This window comes from Acinonyx jubatus, chromosome B1, assembly GCF_027475565.1.
Source record: "Acinonyx jubatus isolate Ajub_Pintada_27869175 chromosome B1, VMU_Ajub_asm_v1.0, whole genome shotgun sequence".
NCBI lineage: Eukaryota > Metazoa > Chordata > Mammalia > Carnivora > Felidae > Acinonyx > Acinonyx jubatus.
In genome coordinates, this window is record NC_069382.1 from 81,310,602 (window position 1) to 81,328,816 (window position 18,215).

At 38.7% G+C, this 18,215-nt stretch overlaps 1 protein-coding gene across 7 annotated transcripts in view; it reads right to left on the bottom strand.

Moving 5' to 3' along the window:
* GAB1 (GRB2 associated binding protein 1) overlaps positions 1-18,215 on the bottom strand; it is a 122,641-nt gene that overhangs the window by 78,590 nt on the left and 25,836 nt on the right. Inside the window, exon 1 of one of the 7 annotated variants that reach the window (XM_053216921.1) lies at positions 370-3,156. The exons of the other annotated variants lie outside the window; for them this stretch is intronic. The gene's annotated coding sequence lies outside the window, so the exon portion shown is untranslated. Of the gene's footprint in view, positions 1-369; positions 3,157-18,215 lie in introns of those variants that run through there. 7 annotated transcript variants of the gene reach the window in all.

The window sequence follows — 18,215 nt, forward strand, 5'->3', positions numbered from 1 at the left end:
CCCCACAGGATTATGTTATTTACAAAGAAAAAAAAAAGAAGACAATATAGACTGTATAATTCCCAAATGTCATATATATCCTATATAGGATATATAAAATCCTACACAAATACACAGCTTTATGGAGAAATTTTACCTGCCTTAAATAAATATTTAGTTAACTGAAGAGAAGATTTTCAACAATGAAACAACAATGGAGAGAGACGCATAACAAAACAGCATTAGTCTGTCCAGGCAGAGAACAAGCAAAATGACAGCTCAAAGAGATAGACTGTAGGGTAAGACAAAAAAAAAAAAAAAAAAAAAATTACATACACTAAATAAGATTCTGATCTATCAGCATCAGTGTGACGAAGACAGCAAACACACCTTTTATGTGGGCTGCCTAAAACGACAGCTTCCCCGTACCTCTGACTTCCATCATCCTGCTCCTGCCAGAGTCTAGGAAAGTAATATATGCCCACAGAAACACTGGTCTGGCCTGCACCCAAGTCAGTGACTTCAACTGCTCCACATTAATAACAAAAGCTGTACAGAGTGGACATGCAGGGAGAGAGGAAGAGATGAAAGGCTGATGCAGACTTCTAAGAGCAAATGTATCTCCGGGCCTAGCACTGTTGGGAAAGAACAGCTTCCTCAATAGAAAATATCGGTTATCTTTATAAAGCATGTAGTCATTCCATGCAATGTTTTTAAAGCTTGCATTAAACTCTAACAAAAAAAGATTTTCACTGCAACAGACTGAAGCAAACACAAAGACTTATCATATGCCAGGAACTGTTCTGAGCCTTGTACACAGATTAACACTCGTGATCTCCCAACATGATGAAACAGGTGCTATTATCCTCAGTTTACAGATCAAGAAACTGAGGCACTAACCAGATAAGTGACCTTTCCAAGATCACAGAGCTAGTCCAGTAGAACCCAGGCTCTGCTCTGAAGGCCAAGGGTTTAACCAACACACTAGGCTATCGATTTCACACTGAATCCTGCTAGTACCAGCAGCCCTGCTTGCCTAAACCTGAGGCTGGCCTTAGAAGCTATTACTCCCAGGGCTACTATTTTGTTCCTGCTTTCCGGCTGCTCCCTGGATTGGAGGGGAAAGGCAGAGTGTCTCCTTCGGAAAAGATAAACATTCTCATCTATGATGTAGTATCAACTTTACTATTATTGCTATAATTATTATTCCCATTTTACCAATGAAAAACTGAGATTCTGAGGGTTAAGTATCTTGCTTAATGCTAGTGAGCCTAAACCTGTTTGTACACGGTCCGTGCTCCTGCCATTACAGAAAACATCCAACCTCCCCAGGCAGAAGTTCATCTCCTAACTGGGCAATTCATTCCACAACCAGAGATGCTGTCCATATTGAGCTAATCGCTTCACAAACAAACGCTGCCTGAATGACTGGGAGGAACACGGAGAGTGAGGGAAGAAAGGTGTGTAAAGTTCCAACGTAACAGCAAAAAAGCCTCTCAAACCATAGAAAATTCCCAGAAAGCACATTTGGCATGCACATGCTCAGCACTATGCAGACAACTATGCATCGTAAATATAAACAACCATGTATTTCTGATGCACATAAACTAAGCTTCCGCAAATCATGTTATATTTTACACGCACAAGGACTCACTACTGAAAAGAATTCTGTGGTCAAATCCCTTTGTAAAATAATATTATAAAATATTATTTTATAATAATTATTCTCTAGTTTACTCTCTAAGTCTGTGAATACTCAAAAGCAGGTATATTCTATTTTATAAAGCTAATGAGGTATATATAACAACCCAAATTATTTTGCATAGGTTTGGGATCTAGTTCTGCCTTAAAATTGAAGCTATGGACCATTATACATTCCCAGACTCTTTCCAGCCTGTGGTTCAATAAACTGTTAAGCTGCCTATCACATCAGCATATAATTTAATTAGTGTCTACATCCTGGCTAAAAATTTCTTGAAACAAATAATAGGGTTCAAGAGATTGATGACTAAAATAAAAAAGTATCATGAGACTGTGACTCACAAAAGGTATGAGATATAAGGACTTCAGGACTGAATCTCATTTTATGGCCCAAGAACGAAACCATTTCTAAGTCTTAATGAGAATCAATGGAAGAAATAAAACTAGAACCCAGAGCGCTAATATCTAATTCAACGAGTGCCACATGGTCCAGAATTAGCTCCCTCTAATGATGTAAGATAATACGGTATTGTAAGTTCTGATTTCTGGTAAGATTCTGGTTTCTCCAACCTCTACAAAATGCCTTGCTTAATAAATATTACTAATTCTCACTATGGTGGGGGAAGGGAAGGAGGTGGGTAGCCTGATACACCACCTCTGATTCCCTTCTGATCTTTGTAAACTGTTAGGCAAATCCTATGGTCCCAGTATACAGCTGTACAAAATCAGTGCCAACCTCATACAGAGAACAGAGGGGTAGTGGGGACTGGCAAAAGTGTCAGTGTCTTAAAAATGTCTCATGAAAGCCTTTAGGATTGGAAGGCACGACAGACCTGGAAATCAGTTAACCTGTCCAGCTTAAGATTCCTCTACTCTAAAATGAATTCGTTGCATTTCCTGATCTCTAATACTTCTTCTAGTATTAAATATTATTTTGTTTCATCTGAAATTTATAACTTTGACCCCCAAAATAATACTTTAATCAGCCCCCCTTTCAATTTGCCTCTTTGTCTGGTGTGTTAATATGACTCTTACAAGTATATAAGTAATCCCCATGCCCATCCTTCCTCAGGCAGGGAATGGGAAAGCTTTGCTGTGTGATGGTCAGAGTCCCCATTTCCTTTCCTGGTACCACTTCTACGGAGATTAGGCCCAAGCACTTCTAGCCTTATTCCTGGCATCAGGGTTCAAGACTGGACCTGTCACACCAGCAGTACTATAGCAAGGCCACGGTCCCCCAGCAAGGCCTCTGGTTGGTATCCAGTGAGACCCTAAGCAGAAGAGGGCCCCAGTCAGAGCTGGCCAACTACAGGGTCTTCGGGCAGTGTGGTGCTGGTTTGAGGCCAGAGGCACAGGTCAGAGAGAGGCCAGGCCACTGGAAGGCCAGCCTGGAGTGCGAGCCCTGGTGTGAAACTTGAGAAGGTGATTAAGAATGGGATACTCTGACAAGGAAAGAACAGGAGAGATTTAGAGACTAAAAAAACGTCTGTGAGAGAGGGGGAGGGGAGGGAGGGAGGGAGGGAGAGAGAGAGAGAGGTTATGGTGGGAGTTCATTAGTCTCAAAAAAGCAAATGTTACTGTCTTCCAAGTGGGCCAAAATAATATGTATTTATTTTGTCTGTGAGCTAAATGGGACCTTACTAATTATTGTTAGGCATAAAGAGTTCTACCACTACACCTATGTCAAGGAAAAGGAAGATCAGGTAATAGCATTTTCATTTTCTTTCAAGGAAAGAACCAGAACTTACACTGTATATTTGTAAAGAGCTGTACAGATTACAGATCGCCATCGTGTGCACTTTTTGTTCCAACCCTCACAATGACAACATTTGAAGAAACTGAGGCTCGAGAGGTTCATTTACTTGTCCAAGATGCCCAAACTAGCAAATGTTATATCTTTAGGTTGGTCTGGGGCTCATCTACCACATCACCAAGTCTCTTTAAGTTACTTTCTGGCAGGCCCATCTTTTCATAGAAATAACATTTATTATTTAAAAATTTTTCAATTTTAATTTCTAGCACTGAAATAGGTTGCAGTTTTAATACCATTCAACAGTGTTTTGATAAGCTATATATCACTGTCCCTTGTAGTGCAAAGCATGTTAGCATATGATGGGTTAAATAAGCTGTGAGGCCTCATCTGGAAAATTTACCAGCACACATACTATACTATTGTTTCTGTGGGAAGTTCTGTTCCAAGTTCCAATCAACTGATTTAAAAGAGATCTTTTAACAAAAGATTTAAAAATAATCACCACTGCAAACTTAAGGAATTTCTTGGATTTCATTTTTCTTTTTCATTTCATTTAAATATATGCATACATACACAGAGCCTTTTCTCACTGAGCAGCATGTATGGTATGAAAAGCTAAGCATTTCAGTATAACGGAAGAAATTTCATAAAACTCCCACATATTATGATTGTGGATTACATAAAGAAGTGGGAAAGTCCCCTTCTGCCCCAAACTGTGCCAAGACATCTGACATGTTCACGTCTGCCAGGACTCTACAGTTATTCAAGTCGGAATCCACTCTTTACATAAATAGCATACTATTATAATGATTCAAAGTTCAGAAAGGACTTCTTGCCAAAATAATGAACTTTGTGAGGTCCTTCAAAAGATGTGTTTTGAGAAAAATGTCTCCCTGCCAAGGGATTTCAAGTACCAAAAGCAGAATGGTAGGTTTTGGTTATGAATTTTTAAGAAATCACCAATATGCATGATTCAAAGTGTTTTCATTGAGAATCAAGGTGCCCAGTTTAAGAATATTAAAAACAACAAAAAAAACCCAGCTTATATAAAGAAATAAATCAGAGCATGGTTATAATCATTGTTCTTTTAATGGAAACAGGGGACAAGAACATTAGGATAAATTCAATTGGCAAGTTCAATCAGTTTATTAAAAATGGACTTATCTACAATTTTTCAGAAACATTAACTGTGTATAAGTTCACGACTGTATTGTGCTTAACCCAACCAAAACCAAGAAAGAACCATCTGAATCTAAATAGGACACTCTCAGCAGAAAAGTTCTGACAAAAGTCTGCCAGCTGGATTTTACCCTACCTCAAACAGCAGGTATCTTGTGGCCCCAGTGCCTCAGTACCCTGCTATTTTCTCTGGTGTCCTCACTCAGGACAGTCCTTCCAGCAGAATCTTAAGAAATACAGACTCAGAATGATAGGGATCAAAACAAAAGGCGGCTTACATGCATGAGAAACTCTGAATTGCCCAATTTCAGTCCCAAAGCGTCTCAGTCTGTCCATCCTCTATAATCTTTGATGAAGTACAACATAAACCTGTTTAAAGCTGTTTGTAATCAAAAGGTACAAAGTGTGAGAACCAAATTCTCTTGGTTACTGAGAGGAGTCTTAAAATAACCACAAGCAGCTAATATTTAATTTGGAGTTCCTACCTTTATGTGAGAATTCTTAGTAAGATACAAAATACCCTTATAAAACAGAACCTACAGTAGAAATATCTCATCAGGTAGGCCATTATCATGATTATCTAGATGTAAAAAGCAAGTCATTTTGAAAAAGCCAAATTATTATTACTTTAAATATTCTTCACTGTTTATTTTTAGATATGTGCACTTAAAATAGTCTAATATGAAGCCCATACAGCTTCACAAGCCTGTGCCAGAAATCTAGCCATATCCTAGTGAGTTGCTCTATTCTTTTTAATCTGAGAAGTATTCAATGTATATCTTTAATTCTTTTTTAGTGGTGCTAATCTTTAGTTTTTCTGTGATATGAATCATAAGGTTATGTTTTCTTATTTTGAATTGCCTACAAGGAGACACTTCTTTTTCCAAGGGTCTGTGAACAAACTAAAGCCTACAGTCCAATTTCAGTATTACTTCAAATACTTCTATTTTTTCTTTTTTATATTCACTAATTCCCCTGGGTCATAGTTTGTTCAGGTAAAAAAACAGTGGTATGTGTTGGAATGGGGGTGGGGATGAGGAGAACCAGAGGAGTAATATGTGACATGATTTCTAAGTTCCCTTCCAACTCCTAACTTCCATTATTTGCTGGTTTCTTTGTCTCAGCATTTATCTCAGACAGGAGCTCCGGTACAGCAGTAGTTCTCAAAAGGGTAGGGTGGGTCTCTACTTTGCCCCCTAGTCGCTTGGCAATGTTTAGAGACATTTTTGGTCGTCAGCTGGGGGTGGGATGTGCTACTGGCATCTAGTGGGTAGAGAGCAAGGGTGCTGCTAACTCGACATCCTACCATGCACAGGCAGCCAGCCCTACAACAGAAGCATCCAGGCCAGCACTGTCAATAGTGCAGAGGTTGAGAAGCTCTGGGGCAGAGTAACAACCCTGGGAAACTAAGTGCTGTGCCCTATCTAGAAAATTGAAGAGGCCGTTTCCTAAAATATTTACTACCTTTCATATTCCTAGACAGGCAGCTCAGGTGCTTCAATTCTTAAAAGGGAAGGAGAAAGCAATAGGGCTTATTCACAGCCCCCTTTCTTCCCCTTTCTCTCAGCCGTATCTACTGAATGCTCAGTGCTTGGAGGCAAGAGGAATAAGGTATGGTTCCTGCCTTCCAGGTGCTATCATCCAGAGAAGGGGACAGATAAATGAAAAGGGTGGTCAGTATGTGGACAGAGCAAGGTGCAATGCGACCTGCAAAAGTTCATGGTTCTTTAAAAGATCCTTCATTTAAACAGCAGACATTACCAAGGAGTCATCATTGGCAAGTTCTCAAATAGATACATTCAGCAAAAAAAGTTTGGTTACATTAAGAAAATGTGTTTGCAATCTCCCAAACGATGCAAGTTGCTCCTCTGCCATGGATATCATCTCTATCCTTCTAAGGAAGTATGGAATCAAATGCCCCTTCAAGAAGACAAACAGTATTCCATCGATCTTTGGGTTTTCTGGTCCTACAAGTCATTCTGGGCTCTTGTTGTAAGGAAAGGTGAGTAAGAAAGGGCCAGAGGTCAGGGCAATGATGGCATGGTGAGAAGCATGTGCTTTCTAGGATATTCTGGAATGTATCCAAAGGAACCATATAGTTTTTCTTCCAAACCAAGACACTTTTGAGAAGGAGTTATGCCAGAATAACGGTGTAAAACAGGGTTAAGCGGTCACTAAAGTATGACAGCCACGGCAGCACTTGTGAAGCAACCCCAAGGGGACAACGATGCCACGCAAGCCTGGTTACAGCTGCAGGTACTAAACAGAAGTACAACTTCTGCTCTTTTCAGTCAACTAAAATTCAGTGATGGTCAAAAGGAAAGAAATTTGATGCTTATATAACACTGACACAGAACACACTCAGGGAAGTGCCAAATCTAGAAAACCTGAACATGCTGTTTACGAATCTAATGTATACGGTTCCCACAATAGCATGCACCAGATGGAGTTAGCCTTTTCTCTGCAGTATGTGAAAAGCAAGAAAAATTGTTAAACAGCTTCTGGTCTTGAAACTTAGCTAATACATGATCTTCCAATCAGCAGAGGCACATACATCTGTAGTACTTGCAGTCAATGCACACCGGGAGTTAAAAGTCACTTGACTTTACAGGTCTGGCATGTTTAATTACAAGGTCCACGGCCACTTGTGTGCAAGGCAAGACACAGCTTCATTCAGTAACTCTTTCCTATAAAGTCACACTGCCAGCAAGGTGTATGTGCTCTTAGGCATTGGAGTAGAGTCAACATGTTATATATTTAAAATCTAGAAAATCCTAGAAAACAGGACACCAAACTCTTTGGAAAACAAAAACACTAGCATGAAGAATATGGTCAATACTGTCTTTTTTCCAACCCGTAAATAAGGAAGCCTCTAAAAAAATACTGTAGTCTTACAGGAGCTCACAAATTAAAAACCAAACCAAAAACATGTCTTAATGCTCTAGACACATACCTAGGGCTGAATGTAAGAGTGTACTCCCTGCAAGCGCTTCAGGGAGGCTAGAGAGGGCCCAGAAGGACCTCAGGTATGGCCAGCAGCAGCAACCACAGCAACACATCCATTCTCCTTCCCACTTTCTTTTAAAATCCTGGGGAAAATGACACAACCCTCAGAAAAGTGAGAGGGTAGAATCATCTAGCTTCCGTATTGCCTCCATGTTATAGATTTGATCAAGGAAGAGACTTAAAACTGGAAATGGTAGCCCTCCCTAAAAAAGGGAACAAAGGCCACTTCTAAATTTTAGCCTCATCTCATCTTCAGGAACCAAACAATCAGCACTGGCAAGTTCCCTAGAGTTCCAGAAAAGAAGAAAAGGGTACATACAAAAAGGGGAAATTACAGACATGGATGCTTGGTATCAACTCGAACAAAACTCTACCTTGGGTTTTCGAATAGACAGATTATAAAGAATTGGGTATGGGAAGGGCAGCGACAGCCCATTGTATTTCCAATGTCATGTCCAATTATCTTAATATGCTTTTGGATAAGCCCGGTATTAGAGAGAAATACTGTAAACAGAATATATCTTCATTTCTTGAAAATGTCTGGATAAAAGAGAGAAATATGACATGGATGACATAATTAAGGGTGTTCACAGTTCTCTGAAACACCATCCTAAGAGAATATTAATTACTGAGCTGTTATAATCTGAAGGAATGATCTGGTGTCACTGTTTTTCTTTAATTAAACAGTTATATTAATCACATAGATGAAGTGTGAGAAATATGCTTAATAATTTTGCAGAGGACCAAAAGTTTGATTAAAGACAATATTCAGGGGCGCCTGGGTGGTTCAGTTGGTTGAGCGTCCGACTTCAGCTCAGGTCATGATCTCGTGGCCTGTGAGTTCGAGCCCGTGTCAGGCTCTGTGCTGACAGCTCGGAGCCTGGAGCCTGCTTCAGATTCTGCGTCTCCCCCTCTCTCCCCCTCCCATGCTCATACTCTGTCTCTCTCTATCTCTCAATAATAAATAAACATTAAAAAAAAGGACAATATTCAAAAGAATCTCAATGTAGAATACTGTATGGACAGGGATGAGATGATATTTTAATAAAGATAGATATTACGTCCTATATTTGAGTTTAAACATAAATTGTACAAACAGAAATGCTGGAAACCTGGCTTAACAGTACTTTAATGTTGGGAGTCAGAAGTAACACAGCTGTTTAAAAAAACAACAACTGGAAATTCAATCCTCAGCTGCATTACTAAAATTAAATAACAGGATCAAGGGAAGAAACAGTTTATTAGGCATTACCTAAGTTAAAACCACATATAGAGAACGGAGTTAAATTCTAGAAGCAGAATTTTAAGGGTAAATTAATTATCTGAGAAAGATTAGGAAGGCCAAAAGTAGACAGATGATATCACATGAGAAACTGTTAACAAAACTGGGAAAGTCTGGCCTAAAGAATACTCTGTGGCCTTCCTCAACTATTTAAAAGGCTATAATGAGGACATCTCCTGAACAAGTCCCAGTCTGTCAATGTCCCTCTAGAATGTAAATGCAATACTCCAAGTCCAGGTGGACAAGAAGAAAGCAGAGGAAGGGCACCTGGGTAGCTCAGGAGGTTAAACATCTGACTCTAGATTTTGGCTTAGGTCATGATCTCACAGTTCCTGGGATAGAACCCTGAGTCAGGCTCTGTGCTGACAGCACGGAGCCTGGTTGGGATTCACTCTCTCCCTTGCTCTCTGCCCCTCCCCCATTTGCACATGCATGTAACTCTCTCCCTTTCTCTCTCTCAAAACAATAAATTAACTTTAAGAAAAAAAAAGAAGAAGAAGAAAGTGGAGGAAACACTACCTCTCCAATGCTGGACATTCTATGTACATAGCCTAAAATGGAATTAGGCTTTTTGGCAACTGCATTACACAACGGACTCATAATGAATTTAGACCCCAACTCAACCAGAGTTTTCTCTTGTGAAAGATGGCTAACAGCTGACAGTTCCAGCACTTTTCACCTCTGGACATCACATTATATATTTGGTCAACGTCTGTCTCTACCCACCAGAATAGAAGCTTCATGAATAGAGGAGTTTTTTGTCTTGTTCACCACTGAATATCCAGCACCTACAAGTCTTGGCCCACAGCAGACATTCAATAAATACAAGATTGATAAATGAATGACTGTTATTTTTTTTTAATTTAAAAAAAAATTTTTTTTTAACGTTTATTTATTTTTGAGACAGAGAGAGACAGAGCATGAAGGGGGGAGGGGCAGAGAGAGAAGGAGACACAGAATCGGAAGCAGGCTCCAGGCTCTGAGTCATCAGCCCAGAGCCTGACGCGGGGCTCGAACTCAAAGACCGCAAGACCGTGACCTGAGCTGAAGTCGGACGCTTAACCGACTGCGCCACCCAGGCGCCCCATGAATGACTGTTAAACAACAAAGTTAAATGGGGATAAAAGAAAAATAGGAAGAGGGTAGCCTTTTCCTGCATGGCTCCAAAAGAGAGAACTGGCAACCGCTACAAGTTACAGAAAGGTAGGTTTCAATGCAAGAAAAACCTTCCTAATAATTACAGCTGTTTAACAACAGAACAAGCTGCTTCTTGAAGATTTCGTTCTCCATAACTGAAAACATTAAGCTAGACGTTGGATGAATAGGAAGTGTACATTTTCTGCATGCTTGAACTAACGAGGCAACCTTATGTATTTTTGAGATTCAAGGATTTTTCATAGAAATGAGTTCCATTGTATCAATAGGGATGAGAGGGATACCCCAATCAATACAGAAATCTTTTATGGCATCTGTAGTAGTTGCCATCTACCGCTCCAGATCCACCCTCCATCATGTTCCATCATGCTCTGAACCTGGAGGGCTGAACTATGAACGACTGCTTCAACCCTTGTTCTCTGGCTTTCAGTCAGCTTTGGCCAATGCGGATAATAGAGAGAGGAGCCTGAGGGCAGGGGACTGACTGGCTTGCATCCCTGTTTTCAATGGATGGACATGTCCCTTGACTGGAGATCTCAACTCCTACAAGGCAGCTATTTCTACATCGCCATCTTTCTGGGGGTTTGGTAACATTCCCTCGTCTGTCCTCTTCAGGAATAGGTACTAGCCCTTGCCCACCCCATTTATGTGCCCTTATATTCTCACTATACTCAGTATTTTAAGAAGTAGTCTTTTTATTGAATGTTCTTCAAATTATGGATGTTGCCACCTGCTTCTCATCTCACCAGGCCCCTAACCAATCACCACCTAAGCAGGTCCTCATCCAGGACCTGTATGAATGCTTACAGGAATGGACAGGGAGCACGCTAGATTTTGGAGAGCTCTGTTGCTCAGCTCTCATTGTTACAGATGTCGCCTTTATATTCAGTCAACTCTGTAATTCTTATTCATCAGTTTTAGTGCTATTATACTAACACTAGGCCTTTCACTTATTTGAAGCTTTTTTTTAATTTTTTATTTTTTAATATTTATGAGACAGAGAGAGAGAGAGAGAGAGACAGATCATGAGCGGGGGAGGGGCAAAGAGAGAGGGAGACACAGAATCTGAAGCAGGCTCCAGGCTCTGAGCTGTCAGCACAGACCCCAGTGCAGGGCTCAAACTCACAAACCATGAGATCATGGGCCACCCAGGCGCCCCTTGAAGCTGGTTTTTAAAAACAGCCACAACAGTGGGAAGACATGCAGCCTATACAGTTTATAGTTAGCCTTGTGCCTCAGCACAACTGCTCAAGCAGTCTGATTTCCTGTGCATTTTGAAGTAGCAGTTTCCTGGTTTAGCAAGCAGTTTGGCTTCACATCCAATCATTCCTTCAGAAACAGGAAGCAATGTCAGATTATCATGCAACAATATCAAATTTTGGACACCAAAGGCAGTTATCAGGAAATCATGTATATATTATGTTTTCTCCAGATAGGAATTTGTAAAAGAACAAACACTACAAAACTTCTTTTTCATCTTTCATTATTGAGGCTGACCTTTTGCAGGAATTACTAGAGCAATAGGATATTTTCTCCTTGCCCTGATTCTTACCTTGTAAAGAATGTACCAAGAGGGAAAAAAACCGCCTTTTCTCAGTGCCAACAGAGTGGTTTAAAATGCAAGAAAATGTTAGGAAGGGTCAGTGTTTCTTTATATGTCCTCAGGTCACAGCAAATAATTAAGTAAATAAAAGATCACGTGGGAAAATTACACATAAAAACAGATGAATTTAGACAAAGGAAAATAAAGATAACTTTGTAAGTTATTATTAAATGAAGAGGAACAAGGGCACCTGGTGGCTCAGTTGGTTAAGCATCTGACTCTTAATTTTGGCTCAGGTCATGATCTCACAGTTTGTGAGATCAAGCCCCACATCGGGCTCTGTCCTGACAGCATGGAGCCTGCCTGGGATTCTCCCTCTCCCTCTCTCTCTCTCTCAAAATAAATAAATAAACATTATAAATAACTAAAGAGGAACAAAGTTTTGAGAGCTGCACAAAATATAACCAAAAACCACTAAAGGAAATCTACTCCCAAGAACAGCTGCTTATGTGTTTCATAATGAAAATATTTTGATTGTATATAGTTCTAGAAATTTGGCATATCTATAGTAACTTAGAAGGGTGGGAATAGAGAAGATAAAAATGAAACTTTTATATTACAATTCCTACAATAAGGAGTTTTCAAATTGTTTAAATAATCTAAGTTTTAGATATAATCACAAAATGATGGAGTACCATCACCTACTCCAAAAACAGCACAGTCCTATTCTGGGGACAACTGTCATGGGGAAAAAAGAAACTAAGTGAACCTCAAGAGTCTGGTGCTTACTTCTTCCCTTTCTCTGATCTTTGACCACATAAAGTAATAAACACTAGAAAATAAGAAATTGTTTGCCATGCTGACAGGAACCCCTGTTTACTCTTTTTCTTCAAAATCTAGACCCACCAATAACATCTTCCTTCCTTCAAAGCCCTATGGATGTGGCTGAAAGTACTAGTTCAGAATCAAGATCCCTGCCACACCCTAGAAGAGCATTTTGTGGACTGCCCCCTTGTCAGAAAGTAAAGACCTTCATCCAAATTTACAATTGTACTCCTGATGTAAGACTGGTCCAAATAGGGCTTCAAAAAAGATAGAAGATGTACCTTCAGACCTTGCACTTACAGGACAACTTATTGCAGTCTGTTTTATTAAGTCTTATGTAGTAACTAGAATTTACTTCTCTGGAAGAAAAAAGAAAAAAGCAAATAATTACTGAAATATGTAAATAGGACAGTGAAAAGCAACTCCTCCGTGGCACTCCTGCAAAGAGGTTCTCCAAGCCTTTTCCTCATTTGACCAACATATGCTCTCACTTTATCACTCTTTCTCTTTTATTTATTTTTAATTTTATTTATTTTCAGAGAGAGAGAGAGAGAGACAGCATGAGCAGGGGAGGAGCATAGAGAGAGAGGGGGAGACAGAATCCCAAGCAGGCTCCTCACTGTCAGCACAGAGCCTGACGTAGGATTTGATCTCATGAACTGTTGAGATCACGACCTGAGCCGAAATCAAGAGTCTGACGCTTAACCAACAGAGCCACCCAGGTGCCCCACACTCTCTCTCTTTTAAACTTGGGGTTTCTAAATGTCTTTATAAACAAATATAGAATTTCCTTTCTAGAGACATTGAAAATTTACCCAGTCCTGCTACCGGATACCAGGTCCAATTCAACAAACATTTACTGAGTTCCAATTATGTACCAGACACTAAGTCACTGCATTAATAATGAGAAGATAGGTTTTTCCAAAAACATAGTTATCTTCTTTAATTCCTAAGACAGTTTTTGGCATCCCAACTAGAAATAATAACTATGAATGACAGCCTTGGTTTATGACACCCAAGTGATCTTCAATGATCTCATTCATTACATTAAAAACTATGTATTGATTTTTGGCTATCTGCAGGGTTATTTCTGATGGCAACAGAAATGTCCCTGGTCTGATGCATTAAGATATGAAATGAGAGACACGTATATAAATAACCAAAACACAAGTTGAAACTATGGCAAAGACGAAGAGCTGTGAGAATTTGAAGGAAAGAGATTACTTATTACTCAAGCAATTGAGGAAAAAAATTTCAGAAAGGAAGTAGCATTTGAGACGTTCCTCAAACAAGGAAATAGTACAGTGAAAACCCAGCCATGAAAGGTGCGGGATGTGGAGAGAGAGAAGAAAGAGAAAGAAGCCTGGGAAAGTTACAGAGGGCTTTGAGGATTGCCAAATTTTCAATTCAAAAATAATTTAATCTACTTTGGAGAAACAAACTGTGATATATCCATGCAATAGCAAGGAATGAGGTTCTAAAATATGCCACAACGTGGAACTTTAAAAACATTATGCCAAGCGAAAGAAGCCAGACACAAAAGACCACATATTATATAATTCCATCATATGAAATACGTAGAATAGGCAAATCCACATGGATGGATTAGTGACTGCCTAAGGCTGGTGGGGGGTTAGCTGGGGGCGCAATATGGAGAATGACTGCTAACGCGTATGGGGTTTCTTTTCTGAGGTGATAAAAATGTTCTGGAATTAGATAGTGGTGATAGATACATAACCCTGTGAATATACTAAAACCCACTTAATTGTACGCTACGTAAGGGTACATGTACACTTTACAGTACATGATTTATATCTCAATAAAGCTGTTACAAAAAATAAAATTAATCCATTTGAATATTTATATTTATATAGAATTGATACCTAGTTAATGCCCTAACAGATTTTTCACCAGATATATGTATTAACTATGTATAGAGGACATCACATATGCATAGAACATAATAGCAGGTTGACATTTTTAAGTTTAAGATTCAGTGCACTAGAATATTCCTAGAAGAAATGCATCTGCTTATCTTCTTAATCCCCCAACTCAAGATTCATTTCAGGTATTAAATAAATGGTAAACACAAGTTATATGAAGCTCAGTATTTGAACATAAGGTAAAATTATTAGTATAAAGAATCAGTTTCTTTTACATGGCATCAGGTGTAATTTTCAAATGGCATTGTTTTTTGAAACCTGGGAATGCTGCATTCCATTCCATTCTATACTGGGAGTGTTGTTTTCTAAGACTGCATAAAAAAAGACAAATCACATATTTTCAGATGCTGGTTTTTGTTTTGTGTTGGTAGCTGATTTATTTGTTCTTAATTACACAAAGTGGGCCTCATATTAGTATTTAATTTAATCTGTCTCCCTGAGAAAGACTCAGAGTTTAGAAAGCTCAAGATTTCCTCTTCAGGGTCATATTTGTCATAAATTTCTGATTGTGTGCTTTGCTATACACAGTGAACTTAGAAAAACTTAAGTATAAGCAAAGCTTGACTCATCACAAGCAAAAACCTAGCTTAAGCAAAAGTTCATTTTAAGAGTAAAAGCAAATTGGGGCACGGTTAAGCTTCCGACTTTGGCTCAGGTCACGATCTCATGGTTCTTGAGTTCGAACCCTGTGTTGGGCTCTGTGCTGACTGCTTGGAGCCTGGAGCCTGCTTCGGATTCTGTGTCTCCCTCTCTCTGTCTCTGCTCCTCCCCCACTCGTGTTCTCTCTCTCTCTCTCTCTCTCTCTCTCTCTCTCAGAAATGAATAAACATTAAAACAAAATTTAAAAAAAAAGAATAAAAGCAAATGAAAGAAAAAAACACGAGTGCATGTAAAACGATTAAAAGCTTACCAATTTTGCACTGTGTACACAAATTGAAGGAAAATGCCTCATGATGTGCAGATCTGTGACCTGTGAGGTGACCTTAACTTCTAAATCTGAATATTTACCTTCTCTGTCGTAAATGAAAATATTACTTATTGTGTACCTAGTATTTGCCAGTCATCAAGAAAAGCATTCCTCTCATTTTAAATGTGAATCATTACTTTGCAATGTGATTTTCTCCTAAAACAGAAACTTTAGTTAAAAACAATCTTCCAATAAACTTGTGGAAGTGCCTCTACTTTCAATTCCTATAATGGTGAAACACTAACAAGTACTGATTAAACCAAGTTAATATGCACCCAGTTTGTTTTAGTAATGCAAGATTCTTGCCAACTCTAGATAATGATCTCTTTCTGTCAACAGAAGCACTGCGTTATATACCTGTATGAGTTACCATTCTGCATTAAATGAAATAACAAAGAATAAAGGACCACAGAAGCCAACTAATGAAAAATTTATAAATTGTTCTTTCTCTAAAACCGAATTACTCCTCAAATGTGGGTTTTCAATCTCCTGTAATTATGGGGACCATATTCTAGCTAGTGATTGATTTTTACATTAAAAGAAACTGCTAAAATGATGAATAGGAAACCAATAAGGCAATAAAACATATAGTTTATTAGTTATTGTAGAGAAAAAAAATAACACTCTAAAACGCATTTGCAAATTTAACTCTAGACACTAATTCAGGGATAACCCTGATCATAACACGGAATTCTAGAAGCTAGATATAGTACCTGTTTTCTCCAGGTGCTGGGAGGAAACAGTCATTAACTCACTTGCCAGAAACAAGTTATATTACTTGAATTACAAACTTTCAATAAAAATCAGAGATCTATCAATAAGGAAGTTTGTGGTTCCAATATTTGAAATTAACTACCAGGTAACTTTTTAAGTTTCAGGGCAGAATAAGACTGTTTTGACAGAACTCAAGTCACAAGTCAGAAAGCTCAAGAAAGTCTTATTTTTTGCTCCACAGAGTTCTTAGTATATTTTATAAATATCTATAGAATTTTTTATCTAAATATCCAAATTTTCCACATTCCAATTCCCAGAAACTAGATTTTGTTCATCAAGTTATTTATTAAGACACATGGGTAAATGATTTGAGGAAAGACACATACCTCACTAATATGTTTACTTATCTGAAGAAATACTGCGTTGTATGCACATGAATGTGAGTATGTTCAACGATGGCGGTGGGAAAGTGACGCGTACTTGCTATAAACTGTTCAAAAATTGCAGAAGAGCATTCAGAAAAAACAAACAAAAATATTTGTTAATCCCAACACTTATATATGTTACCCTTGTGGAATATACATGCTTTCAAACTAAAGTCCCGGTCATTCAGTGTATTTTTATGTCAATTTCATGATGTATCTTGCTTCATTCTTTCTATGAAAGAAGCGAGAATGAAAATAAGTGTTTTTCCCCCTAGATTTCTCATTGCTAATAATAAAAACAGATTTAGAATTACTTAAAAACTGTAAAGGTGGGTTTGCTGCCATTAATTGCTACTCGTGAATGCCAATGCTTTCTCTAGTATTATCTAAAAATACATTTTATAATAGAGCCACATATGACAAGGAAAATAGGTCAATGAATAGAGCAATTCAAAACTCAGGAATTACTGAATTTCAGAGCTGGAGTGACCTTGTGGGCTCTATGAATCCAATTCCTATTTAAATGGAAACCTGGCTGTGACCTTACCAGGATACAGTCCCTATTTTATCCACATGTGAATCCTTTGTACAAAACCCAGTATGTGCTAGGCACTCTATAAATACATTTGAAATAAACTACCATGTTTGTTGGATGAATGAAATTCATTTTAATGTAATAGTTTATAATCTCAGAAAGAAAGACTTCTGGCTCTGGTCCTTCTACAAAGAAATGGCTTATTGTTCATTTATATATTAGTAATGAATAAAAGTCTGAATGGGAGATCATGCAATGGTAGTCTCCAACTAATGGAAAGGTTGTAATCCAAAAGTCTGTATATAAGTAGATTCATTTGAACTCAGAATGCATTTGCCCATTGAAACAATGTTGTAAACATAATGGTTCACTTCTCTGACCAACCCACAAAAGCTTCCTTAAGGACAAAGTTCCAACAGACTAATCACTATGCAGAAAAATGCACCATAGGAAATGTGTCCAGCACCGTACTGTGAGAGCCATCCTCTTGATGTTGTCCAGGAGGCAGGTTCCTTCAGGATTAGAGAATTTGGGGGCAGAGTAAGAAATCAGACCAGGATAGAGTTGTCAAGAATGATACTGACAGAAATAATGGTTTACTCCCATGGCTTCCTTTCTTCACTCGTTGACGAAGCAAGCACATTCCCAGTGCCTTCTATACATCAGGCCCTATGCTAGGCAATGGGGGGCATACCAGAGACCAAAACTGACATGGTGTGACATGGGTTTTTTCTACCTCGGGAGCTTACATTCTAACAGGGAAGACAGATATTGAAGGGTAAGAAATAAGAATAGGGATGAGGGGGAGAGGGGAAAGGTTTGATGAACAGAAAAGGAAAAGAATTTTAAAATATTAGATATCATTTCCCTCTAATGATATCTAAAGATACCTACATTCATTTCATCATTGGGGTGAGAAGAGATGAGGGACAGAAATAACTAAAAAGGAGATGCAGGGAGAACTTTTATTTTCATCTCCCCTACTCCCTTTTAACAAATCCCAATGCCTCCTAGTGTAGGGCAGAGATGACTGGCATTGACCAAGGGCTAAGGAGTGAACTAGCAAACACTAGGGCTGTATAGTAACCAAAAAGGTCTGAGAGGAGGGAAATACCATCACTCTGAAACAAAAGAGAAATTGTGCTGTGATCAGGAACAGACAAGATAAGCTGTACCTCAATCAGGAAAAAGCTATCTTGCTCAGGGCT